Source organism: Octodon degus, unplaced genomic scaffold (genome assembly GCF_000260255.1).
Source record: "Octodon degus isolate 3935 unplaced genomic scaffold, OctDeg1.0 scaffold00038, whole genome shotgun sequence".
NCBI classification, from domain to species: domain Eukaryota; kingdom Metazoa; phylum Chordata; class Mammalia; order Rodentia; family Octodontidae; genus Octodon; species Octodon degus.
In genome coordinates, this window is record NW_004524614.1 from 15,583,598 (window position 1) to 15,597,225 (window position 13,628).

The following is a 13,628-nucleotide window of genomic DNA, read 5'->3' on the forward strand; positions in this document are numbered from 1 at the left end:
TGTTTGCCCTATTTGGTGGGTTCTTTCCATTCTCATTCATGTGGCTGTGATCCATTTGCTCCCTCCCTAGAACATCATTTAGTAGTCTGTGTAGGCTTGGCTTTGTCATCATGAAATTCTTTAGTTGTTCTTTGTCATGGGAAGTATTTCACTTCTCCATTATACTTGAAAGAGAGTTTTGCAGGGTATAGTAGTCTGGGTTGGAATTTGTTTTCTTGCAAGACTTGAAGTACTTTGCTCCATGCTCTTCTTGACTTGATGGTTTGTGAAGAGAAATCTGCTGTTATTCTAATGGGTTTTCCTTTTAATGTGATCTGTTTCTTTTCTCTAGCGGCTTTTAGTATACTGTTCCTGTGCTGAATTTCTGGGATCTTGATTATTATATGTCTGGGTGTGTTTTCAATTGGGTCGATGTTATTTGGAGTTCTATATGCTTCTCTTACATGAATGTCAGATTGTTGCCCCATATTTGGGAAGTTTTCTGCTATTACTTTTGCCCATATTCTTTTTATATCATTTGTGTTGACCCCTTCTTTCTCATTGATGCCTATTAGTCTCACATTATTCATCTTTGCATCATCTTGCAGGTACTGAATTATTTTTTCCTGCATCCTAGTTGTTTTATTAAGACATCTTTTCTTACTTTTTCAATAGCTGCAATGGTGTCTTTAAGGTCAGAAAGTCTATTTTCACTTTCACTCAAATGGTTTTGCCAGCTTGTGATTGAGGTTTTAATTTCCTGTATATCACTTTGAGTCTGTTTCATACATTCTATTTCTTTCCTATATTGCTTATTCAGGGGTTCCATCATTTTTATATTCTGCTCTATTTTTTTATCAGTGCATTCTTTAGAAGCACTTAGTATTTCTTTGATTATAGTTATCACTACATTTTTTAATTCAGAAATTATTTCTGATCTGATTTCTTCTATGCCTTTCTGCAGTTGTTTCTTTACTTCCAAGGCTAGTATTTCAGAGATATCAGGTATGTGATTTCCAGTTTCCTCTATGCTAGTGTCTCCTTCATTTGTTCTGGCTGGACTCGGGGCCTGAGACTGCATTTTATTCCTTCTCTTTGTCATTTTGTATACTGCTGTCTTCTGACCTTTGGTGTAGAGCTTAGATAGAGTTATTACCTTAGCACCAGGTCTGGATCTACAAAGTTCAGTTTCCTCCAGGTGGGTGTTGCTTGGATCTGGCTGAGGTCTGGCTGCTGTGCTCCACTTCTTCCTGTTGCAGCCCTTGGAGTTGAACCCTTTGTGTCACTCTGACAAGATGTTCTGCTTCTGAATCAGCTGGGTGGATCTTGCCTCCAGCCTCTTTGAAGGGAGTTCTGCTGAAGGGTTCCACACTGGACCTGTACTCTGGGTCGAATGAGGATTCAGCGGGTCCCAGGCAGTCTCACTCACATGCCAGGCCTGGGCTCTGGGTCTATTCAGGATCTGTGGGCCCCAGGTGGTCTCACTTACATGCTGGGCCTGCGCTCTTACAAACATTTCTTTTGAGGACAAAATGACTCTTTCATTGCTTGTTTACTATTTTATTTATACAATATAGAGTGAACAATGTGTAAAACAGGTATTAAAGCAGCAAAGAGCAAATCAAAAGGACATACCTAACAATCTGGGCCACTTTAAGGTAGACTTAGAATGCTACTTTTTTCCACGTGGTATTGTTGATACTAAAAGCATAATTAAACATTCTTTTTTAAAAAATGTATTTGATACTGGGTCTTACTATACAGCTTGAACTCTACTGATCCTCCTGTTTTCAGCCTCCCCAGCACTGGAATTACAGGTGTGTGCCACCACGCCTGTGCCCACACAGCGCATCATGGGGGCGGGGCCAGTGCGGCATGTGGGAGCGGGGATCGAACCCTGGTTCCAGCGCTTGCCAAAGTAGGCGCTTAGTCTGCTGACCTATCTTACCAGCCCAGCTGTGACATTTTTAATCCAGATTTGGAAGGGCTCACAATTTAACTGGTACTACAGTATGATAAAATGGATAAAGTGCAGCATTTGGAAAAGATTTAAGTCTGCATGCTAGTTCCACCACTAATTGTGACATTAAAGTAATTAATCGGTTTGATGTAGTTTCTTCCTCTGTAAAATGGAAACAATGTGTGTTCAGAGGTACTGAGAGGAGGGTTGTCAGGGCACTTCAGTACCATGGATTGGACTCAGGACCTTGCACCTGCCAGGCAGGCACTGATGCCGCTGCGCTATACCCCAACCCTAAACGCACTTCTAAAATGTGAACTACTTTAACATTTTTCATTATTACCAACTAGTACTTGTTTTTTCCTCACATGCCTCACTGGAGGAATAAGAAGGTCCCAAAGAAAGAAAGAAAAACATCTCAGAATTAGAACAGAGATGAAAGAGAAACAAGTTCACAGACCTATTGTGATTTTTTTTTTTTAAGACTCAGTTTAAATGAACATGCTTATGGGATTTCAAAGACTACAGCAAATCTGAGCACCCAACTGGGACAGGCAGATGCTTCTGGCGGACGCAGTAATGGCAAAGCGACATCCAAGCTGCCAGCCTCTCTGTTCCCTAACCACTGCCCACGCTAGAAGCTAGAAGCTACTCTCCACTCAGGCCACTCGAGTGCATGCAAACTGTATTGCTCTCTCTTCTTCAACCCTACATCTAACAGGCCACCAATCCTCCCAGTGGTCCCTGGCACACATGTCGTAAGCATGTTCCACCCCTGGCATCCCCTGTAAGGCTGTTCAGATGTACCTTACTGCCTCCCCTTTCACTAGCCATTCCCCATAGAGTGTCCTCCTGTCCAGCCTCCTGGAGGAGCTCATCCCAGGTCCAGACAGGATCCTGGCCACACTCCAACAGGTCACCTTGCAAGGACCTGCATCAGAGTTGGACAGGCATTACTTTTGTGATCTGGAATTAAAGACACCATATTTATCCTTTAAATGCTTCTCCCAGACTTCTACTGTTGAGTACACATTTGCATTTTTTTAAAAAATGTACACACAGTGGGGTGGGAGCAGTGTGTGCTGATGTCTGCAAAATCAGTTTCAAACAGGACTCTTCACAGTGTAGCTTCCATCACCTGCATGAGCGTCACTTATCCTCCTGCTCCCTTCACCCATCCTACCTCTCGCTGCACCCAGGGGCCCCTAAGCAGTGATATTCTGCTGCACCTTCAGAAAAAAGTTGGAAGCCAACTTTCTGGAAACCTCCCTTGGGGGTCCCTAGACAGCAACGGCAGCAGGTGTCCTGTGCCTCCCGGGCATTCAGAGCAGCTTGTGCACAGCTTCATGATGCCACACTGGACCCTGCATTTGGTAGCTTTCCCCAGAGACACTGAGCTTCTTCTAAAGTAATGACCGTAGGCCAGAGCACAGCATGGTCTGTACCACCCAGCGCCTCAGATGTGGCTTGTAGGAGAAATTGTTATATGTTGAGTGAACAAAGATGAAAGCCAGCTTTATCAATGTCAACCATTTTATTATTAAGCCCTTTGCAATTAGTCTATCTTCTGCCCTAAAACTCATTGAGTTAACGTGACACAATAAATTTCTTTGAAAGACAAGATTATATAATGTTTTCCCTACATCCTGAACATTTAATAGTCTGTCTGCTTAAAGTGATGATTTGTTGCATTCTGTTTGCCAGTATCTGGTAAGGATTTTTGTGTTTATGTTGATTGGGAAGACTGGCCCGTAGTTGTGTTGTTTTGTGTTTTAATCTGCTCTTGGAATCAGGGTAACATGTGCTTCTAGAATGACTTTGGAATACTTCTTCCCTTTCAATTTCATTACAAGATTTGAGGTCCTGGCACCAGATGTAATAGAAAAATGAAAAAAAAAAAATTCAACATCTCTGGCCATGAGAGGAATGAAAACTAAAACAAAAATTAGAGTCCATCTTACTCCAGAAAGAATGGCTATCACCAAGAAGTCAAACATAACAAACGCTGGAGAGGTTGCAGGGGAAAGGGAACCCTTCTACATTGTTAGGGGAATGTAAACTAGTATAACCACAATGAACATCAGTATGGGAGATTAAGAAAAACAGAAATTCCTCTTGACCCAAGTATTCCTCTTCTAGGCATCTTCTTGAAAAAGATAAGGACTTCATATCATAGTGATACCTGCATTCCCATGTTTATTTTATTTTATTTTATTTATTATTTTTTTATTATTATTATTTTTTTTTTGCAGAACCGGGGATTGAACTCAGATCCTTGTGTTTGCCAGTCAAGCACTTATCCTACTGAGCCATCTCCCCGGCCCCACTGAGCCATCTCCCCGGCCCCTGCATTCCCATGTTTATAGCAGCCAATTTCTCATGGCTAAATCTTGGAAGCAGCCCATATAAGCCCATCAACAGATGAATGAGTGAACAAAGTGTGGTATTTACATGCATGAAGAACTACTCTACCATAAAGAAATACTAACTTCAGTTACTTGTAGAATAATAGATGCACCTTGAGACCATAATATTAACTGAAATAAATCAAATGCACAAGCTTTTATAGTTTTATATTTATGTCATATTGTTTCTCGTATGTAAAAATAAAGAGCAAAATAAAAGATAATAAGAACTAGGGGGCTAGATCATTCTCAGGAATGAAGAGGATCAAAAGATAGGGGAAGGAGGAGGAAGAAAGGGATGGGGGATAGACACAAGCAATTGGAATGTGCTGTGAGAGGTTCTGGCCTGCGTAGAAATTGCTGAATTATTCTGGTGACCATCTACCACGGCCGAAGCCCCAAAACAACAGCTTATCTTCACATACACCACCTCCTGCTTCACTCCTACCACCAGTCTTAGACACAATGTCCTTTCACTTTTCCCACATCACAAGGGAGGCCCCATCAGTTCCTCAGTTTCATTAAACCTGTCCCTCAATCTCTGCCCCTAGCAAAAATCTAGATAACCCCAGCAATCCTTTGTCTCAAGTCAGAGGGTCCCCCCATCACCTGTCATTGATCCTCTCTGTGTCTTCAGAGTTTATAAAGCCCCCATCACTGCCTTCTTCACTTTTGCTTCTCTGCTGCACCACTGACAACACCTAACATTGTGTACATGTGCCAACCCCCACAAGGAATGTGACCCTTGTGTAGTGCAAACATAATAAAATAAAAATTGAAGTGATATTACACAGAAACAGCAACTTGGATGCAAATACCTAGATAGTGTAGAAAATGCTGAATTATTCCGGTGACTATTTATATGGCTATAAATAGTATTTTAAATGTTCTTTTACTGTTGAGTGGGCCATGTAAAAAGTTTTATAGAAATGCATGAGGGCCTGGGGTGTTCTGGCCATAGGCCGCCTGAGGGGTAGAGTTTACAAGCTGATAAAGAAGAGTCACTAATAAGCTGTGCCGTGGACTGCTGTTTGGGAACACACAGACTTTTAATTGCTAAAGACACCTACAAAGCTGTGGAGATGAAACGTCAACTGCCATGACATCTGCTTTGCTTTGTGCTAGTGTGACCCACAGGAGGAGTCGCACCACGCTGTCTTCCATCTCCTCCAGACAGCCTTGCCACCCTGCATGCTCTTCTTGGAGCCCATACACGTTTTGCTTTGGGTTTTGGCCACTGGCTAAACCTGAATAATTCTTCGCCTACACAGCCTGTTCCAGGAAGTATGGGAGCCACCTTACACCAGGGCCACTGAAAGCCTGGGAGAAGTTTAAGGATTTGAGCTCACTCCTGAGCCAGTAGAGGGTCACTGAGAAAAACAGGGGATGTAGGATGCGGAGCATTCCTGTAACTGAGGGGTAGCCTCAGGATCCCCACGTTCTCAGGGTCTATTACAACTGTGTCTTCTAGTTTGTCTCTATTTATATTCCCAGACCTCAAATGGGATCATCTTCACTATCCTTGTCAAGAGTGCCGCAAAACTTATACACACAAAAACTGGAATTCTGATCAGGAAAAACAGAGAAATAAATCCATGTAGGTTGTAATGGGGGAGATTACTAAATAATCTTACTACTGGGAAACATTTTGACACCTGCTTTCCTTAGCCTTTTCACTCTAAGGAGTATGTAAGTCCTACAAGGATTTCATTTTTGTTTTGTTAATTTTCTTTCTTTCTCTTTCTTTCTTTCTTTCTTTCTTTCTTTCTTTCTTTCTTTCTTTCTTTCTTTCTTTTTTTGTTAATTTTATTTCATTGTGTGGTCCCCAGGGCCTGATTTGGGGCATCACAGCAAATGAGATACAACAGACACAGAGTAAATAAAAGTTGAATTAATAACCTATAAAATCTCATAAGCTTAAAAGTCTCATGTTCTAAAGCATTTGCTTTGTCCAACTATACCAACATTTTAAACACCAAAAATAAAACCAAAACACAATTTTTTAGAAGTATGTTTAGAATGTCTCAAAAATAGTTTACAGACAATGACAATAGGAGACAAAGACAGTGCCACTCCTTTGAAATAATATCTAGGTGCTAACGTGTTAGTGTTTGCAAACACAGCCAACCCCCAATGACTGCTCTGAAAACATATAATTAGTCAGCAAGCGTGGGGGAGGCATATGCATACACAAAGGTTTAGGGCTGGCAGACAGCTAATCCAGCTCCTGCTCCTGAAAATGACATTCTGCTGCCATTAAAAAACAAAAAAGCACAATAAAAATATATCAAGAGAAAGAAAACTACTCCGGGAGACCTAAAATCTTTTGGCTTAGAGCGTTTGACCACTCTCCACATTCATTACCACTATTTTTGGCTTCTAACAGTTACTCATTAACATTAATTAGTCCTACCATGAATCACTAACAGTCTCACTTTATGAACAAGCTGTACCTCGTTTCCCTGGCACATTCGGAAATCAGCGTTTGTTTTCCCGTACGAACAAGTGGTAAGCACTCACCACAGCTTGCGCAGGTGGCCTTTACTCCTGGCCACCCTGGGCCAAGTGTGTCGTGCTCGCCATGGGCTCTGCCAACCTGTTCTCTACAGCACTGCCCTCTGCATGGTTTGGTGCCTTCAACTTTCACACCTGGGTTGGTGTCCAAGTTTTAAAGTCACCTACATGTCTACATAACTCCTCCTATCAAACCAACTCTCCTTGGTGTGATTTTCAGCACAGAAAAAAAAAAAAAAAAAAGGTAAATTCACAGATTTATAATTAAGTACAAGTAATGGGAGAAAATATTCTATTATGAGGTAAAATAAAAACTGATGGAATCTTCAAATCCTTTTCTGGGTTATTATTTTTTGAAACATAGTACTATCAAGTCAGTTACAGTTCAGCCTGGAAAACTTATCAAATTAGTGAGACCTTATCTCAATAAAGGGGAGGGAGGGTAGCTCAGGGTAAAGGCCCTGGGTCCACTGCTTAATAATAATAATAATAATAATAATATCAGAAAGCAATGCCTGGCACTTTAGTGAAATGCTACCATTCATCAACTTCTCCTTTAAAAGATTTGCAGTTCTGCTCCACACTCACCATGTCCCACAGAAAGTTAGTAGGATAAAATCCTTCAGAAACTCCAGTAACCAGGGCACAATCACTGCATTTTGTACAAACAAATCAATACACACACACACACACACACACACACACACACACACAAAGGCAAACACAGGCAGGCCCCTAAACAATTTAACACATTTAAAGTGAAAAATCTTAGACTGTGTACAAGAAGCTATTTCAGGAAGTGAAGCAGGTTGGAAAGCAAAAGGTAGACTTTAGAGATGTGAGACCAGGACCAAGCCCGGGCTCCTGTTCCCTCCCCCACTGCCACTACTGCTGAACCTTCCCTAAGCTGTCATCTGTGCTAGTCAGCTTTCCATCACTGTAACAAAATTCCTGACATCAACCAACTTCCAGGAGAAGAGGCTTATCCTGGTTCATGGCTGCAGGCTGAGGTCACTTGCAACCCCCCCCCCCACTGCTTGGGCCTGTGGAGAGGCAGCATGCCTCTTGGAGGAGGCGCAGCACAGCACGCTGTGGAAAAGGTTCCATCCCCAAGATCACATTCAGTGACCCACTCCTCCAACCAGTCCCCACGTCACCTACCAGCCCCTTCAGCGGTGAGCTCATCAGTGGGTTGCTGCCGAGGTGCAGCTGGTCCCTCCATGACGCATGACGTGATCGCTTCCCCAGGCCCCACCTCTGAGCACTGCTGCATCGGGGACCAAGCCCTCAACATGATAAACACTCTGGGGGGCCTGTCAGAGCCAAGCGGTAACACCACACTGGCTGAGAATTCTAGATGCCGCCAACACTTCTGAGCAGCCTCAGGAGCATGTGTTTACTTTGCTCGTTGGCAAAACGCTGAGAAAAGGAATTTTGGAGTGAATGGCCATCTCTGGTAATCCCACTGTTTGTACACCGAAGGTTTCTTCTCAGTATTACAGCACTTGGCCATTTCCTAATGGGGGCTACACATTTCCTATTTATAGTCCTTCAAACTTATATTGGAGAAAGAAGAAAAGGAAGTGGTCAGATATAAAATATTAAGGGGAAGTTCATATAAAGACAATCCCATCAGTGACATCAGCTAATAGAAGAGGGTTGATATTTAGTATTTAAAAAGGAAACTGAAATGGCTATTACAGGGAAAAAAACTATGACAGTCTCTTTTACATTTATATTTTTTTATTTAAAGTAAATATGGACTGCGGAGTAAGGGGGAAGTAGCATAATCTTTTCATCTTTATGACTTCTAAAGTGCTATGTTCCTGTGCACATATAGTTATAATCTATTTGTTAATATTTCAGCATTTTATTTTAAACCAAATTCAATTTAAATTTTATAATGTAGACTCTGATTCTTGGGAATTGGTTTCCAGTGGATTAGAATGTACCAATTAAAACTATTCAACTGAATATAGTATCCATGCATTCTCTTTTAAACAGATTCTACTTCTCACGTACCTGTATATTAACTCTATTAATACTGAATCATTGAACAGTACAGATGCACTTGAAGATAGGACTCTGTGCTGTGTCTGATCTAATGAGCAGGGCATGGAGGAAGGCGAGGACTCGGCTCTCTGACACTGCTTAGAAGGAGACCCTTCATGTGCCCAACCTGAACAAAGCAGAAGCTCATCTCAGAAGCAGCCTGTTTTGTTTCTTTATGAGCATAATCTGAAACATATACACTAAAAACAGTATCAGTTTTTATGTGGCTGTTTGGGGGGAGGCAAGAGTCAGCATATCGTGTTAGCAATTTTCTGAGGAATCACATTAAAGTTTCACTTTGGTAGCCATATCACATTAAAATCTGGGGCTTTTTTTTTTTTTGCTAAATGGGTTCCATTGTGTATGTAGTGAATCTGATATGGAAAATTGCTAATGCAATAAGAGTATCATAGAGCTTTTCTGACTCTCATGCTCAGCCACAATATTCTGGAGGAGGCTCAACTGGACTGGGGGATTTGAGTCACTCCTTGGAGCCTTATGACAAGTCCTCAGCTCTGGTTTCACACTGACTTCTTCCAAGGTGGACCTCTGAGGTCTGTTCTATGGGTAGAATGTTTTATAGATTTTACTTTCCAAAGGGACCACAGGTTCAATGAAAAGATTCGTCATTTAATTAATATTTATTCACTGACTGCTACACAGGGCAATGTGGTCAACGTTAAGGGACTGAAAAAGTAGATGAAACACGGCCCCTTCCTGAAAGGATCTTGTAAGCATTGTCTGAGGGGAAGAAATAAATTAGTGTATGAGTAACTTAATACAAAACAACGTGCCAGGAGTGTGAAACACGAAGAGCCAGAGGAGCTCAAAGGAGACACGCCTGGCACCATGGTCGTCACAGAAAATTCCATGAAGACAGCGCGCACTCACGCGTGCGCACACACATACAGGCTGAGGAAGCTGCTGATAAATCTGAGGAACTTGTGGGAGGGAAAGAGGCAGGAAAGGGGACTCAGGCTCAGCTTGAATAAAGGTGCACATAGACGACAGTCAGGTTATGCTGCATAATTCACTTTCTGACTTTCAGACTAGCCTGGAAAAGTGATTCGGGGTCAGCCCAAGGCTGACACCAAAGGAGGACAGCTGCTGAGACAAATGAGGACGAAAGGGCCTGGCATGGTTTGGGGTAGGAAGTGGCAGGATGCACTGGCCCAGCAAGAGGAGTGTCTGGCTTTCTGGTATGTTAGCCTCTGAAGCTAACGAGTATCTCGACATCTTAATAACATCAGTTGACACAAGTTTTCTAAAAGATAATATTTACAAAAATGTTTACTTTAAAAGCTTAGTGTATTACAGGGAATATTTATTTACTTTTAGCTATGTCTCTATTCTTAACATAGATATTCACTGGAATAACACAAAACACTATTACAATAAGTACCCAGGAAATTGCTGTCTTTTTTAAAGAATAACTTTTCAACTTGCTAGCAACAGTAACCTAGAAAATAGAAATCCAGCAACCTAAAATCACAACAACTTAAGGAGATTCATGTTGCTGATGTACTATTACATTTACTGTTTTATTCTGAACATATCCCTGGTTCTGAATTCCTCTCCAAATGTTTAAAACAATAAACAGAGGGCTGGCCAGATAACCCAGTGGACTAAAGTGCCTGCTAGGCACGGCACAGCACAGCGGCCGGGGTTCGATCCCTGGCATGCTGTGCTGGCCCTGCCCCAGGGGCGTGCTGAGATGGCGACTGAGACTGGGCATGGCAGTGCACACCTGTAATCCCAGCGCTTGGGAGGCTGAATACAGGAGGATCACTATGAGTCTGATCTACATAGTGAGACCCTATAGACCCTGTACTAAATACACAAAACAAAATTTAAAAGAAATAAACAGAAAGTCTGCATTAAGTTTCATTAAAAGGTTAAAATTTAGCGCTCTGGAGAGCAGAGACAAGAAAGCTTGAGCCCATCCTGGGCACTTAGTGAGACCCTGTTTCGAAATAAAAAATAAAAACGGCCCAGAGGGCTGGCAAGACAGCTGCACTTTGGCAAGCACAGGGGCCGGGTTCAATCCCCAGTGCAGCCCTGACCCCACCCCCAGGGTGCGCTGAGCCTGCGACAGAGTTCATGCTTGGTGACTCACATCTGTAATCCCAGTGCTGGGAGGCTGAAAACAGGAGTATCACTACAAGTCCACGCTGTGTAGTGAGACCCTGTAGCAAATACATAAATGGAAAAAAAAAAAAAATAGGGCTCGGAAATACAGCCCAGAGCCAGAGCACCTTGTGCTCAATTCCCAGTATTGCAAAAGAAAGAAAATTCTTTTTAAAAAATTTATTTTGTTGATGTATTTAGTACAGGGTCTTATTATGTAGATCAGACTCGTAATGATTCTCCTGTTTTCAGCCTCCCAAGTGCTGGGATTACAGGTGTGCGCACCACGCCCAGTTTCAATCTCCCTCTCAGTGTGCCCGGGGGCCGAGCTAGCATGGCACACAGGGGATCAATCCCTGCCACTGCGCTCTGCCTAAACAGGCACTTTCATCCACTGAGTTATCTGGCCAGCCCTAGAAAAATCCTTAAAATTTATTGTGGTATAGTTTTCAAATAAAAACCCAAAGCACTTATTTGTTCCCATATTTACTTTCCCTTAAATCAGAGCATATCCTGGAGCTAAATATTACAGTATTTACAACATATTAAAGCTGAAAATTATGAAATAGTTATTTTGTTTATTATATAAAAAGTCAGACAGACACTAATGCTACAGTGACCACTCACTAAACACCATCTCTCTAGGGGCCAGGAAGATGGCTCAGTAGAATAAGTGCTTGCCTTGAAAGTGCAAGGGTCTGAGTTCAACCCCTGGTTCCGGGGGAAAAAAAAAAAAAAAAAAAAGTTCTAAACACCATCTCTCCAATTAAGTAAAGCATATTCCACCCTTATTCATCAGAATTAAACTATTTGCACAACTGAAATAGAATATTTTCATCTTATAAATTTCTTAATTTTTTCTCTCTAACTGGACACAGTAGAAAGCATACACAAATTTGAGTTGTTTACTTCTTACAGCTATCCTTAGTAGTCTTTCATCAAAAACAAAACCTTTCTCATGCCTTAGGTAGTCAGAGATGCAGCAATTAATACCTGTGAATACCTTCAGATTACTCATTGTATAGGGATATATAAATAGGAAGGAAAAAGATTAAAGGAAAAACTCAAGGAGCTTATGTTGACTTTTAAAAGACTAGTATCAAAGATGTTAGAATTGTATGTAAGTAATGCTCTGGTTCACAAACTCAATCCTCTGCACAATTCTGGTCCCCAACTGGACTAGACGAGAACTGTATGAAATTTCCCCATAAGGTCAACGCTGACCCTCGGCACTGAATTTGACTCAGTTCTCGTCCAGTTTGGTTTACAGCTAGAATCAGGCAAAGATGTTCATGAACCAAGGTGCTGGAAGTGCTCTCAGCGGGTTAACCTACAATTGATCTTTTGATGATTAGTAAACAAGGTACAGTACTGATAAAAATGAGTTTTCCCTGATCAAGAGCATGTTGACATTCTCTTAAGCATAGCTTCAAACCACAGAGCTCCAGCATAAAACAACTCTGGCAAAGATGGCTAGTCAAGTAGAAAAATGGAGTTGGTTACGTCAGGACAGACAGAGGCCTAAGGATATGTGGTGGACAGTGCTCCTGCCTTCGCTGAAGGCGATTACAACCACTAAAAGTTTTTTTTTTCTGGTGTATTATTTGAAACTTCTGTCACAATGTCATATTTAAAACGCTCCTTGTTTATAAACTACCTCACAGGTTTCTTATCTGCCATGTCCCAGATAACCACAAATTTGAAAGTGGTCCAAAATCATATTTAGGGTTTCCTACAAACATGGGGAAACTCGTTTATTGAATCCTTGTCTATTTCGAGTACATAATGCTTGGGTCTTATTTTTTTTAGTTCTTTTTAAAATATAAACACCCAGTGGCATTCCCTCACACGGCCGGCGCCCCAGGGCAGCAGATGTGCCTGCAATGTTCGCACTTCCTTTCCCCAGACCAAAGATGCAAACGCTAAGTCGCTGCGTAAGGGGCAGCATTTTTAAACGTCTTACGATTTCTAGTCATCTCCCATTACTCTTGCTGATCCACGTTTCCAAAACATCGTCTGAGAAATCTAGAGAGCCGCTGAAGCGGCCCTTGTAAGCTGGATCCACTGAAAGCTCTGCACGGTCCTCCTGGGTGTGCGCACGCCTGGAGGACGCGACCGAGCCCTCACGTTCCTGCTGTGCCAAAGCTAGCGCTACCTCAACTGTAGGAGCAGCAACTCCTGCCCAAGAATCAATCAACAGGAGTGTTTCCAAACTATCATTTCAGACTTCCACGGTCGAGGGCGGGAGGAAGCAGCAGCAGCAGGGCGAAGACGCGTCAGCACCTGACCCCCGCGCCCTCACGCTGCGCGTCCGCGCCCCTGGGGCGCTCCCAGAGCCGGCGTCGCCCCGTCTCGGCCCGCGGCCCGCGCCCCTCCCCGGCGAGCACGGCCCGCAGGCTCCGCACCCGGCGCAGCGGCCCCGGGTCGCCAACTCTCTCCCGCCTGCTTCGTGCTCCTCGAATGTGGGTAGAGGAGCCGCCTCGGGGAACTGAGCGTGCCCGCGGAGCCCCGCGACGCCGCGATCGCCCCAGCGCGCACACGCGCCAGGTCTCCCCGCAGTCGCAGCGCGGGGCGCACGGGGGCGCCGGTTC

General features: G+C 42.9%; 1 protein-coding gene across 1 annotated transcript in view; it reads right to left on the reverse strand.

The window, feature by feature from the left end:
- Smad9 (SMAD family member 9) overlaps positions 1-13,628 on the reverse strand; it is a 72,833-nt gene that overhangs the window by 58,579 nt on the left and 626 nt on the right. The gene's annotated exons all lie outside the window — the stretch shown is intronic.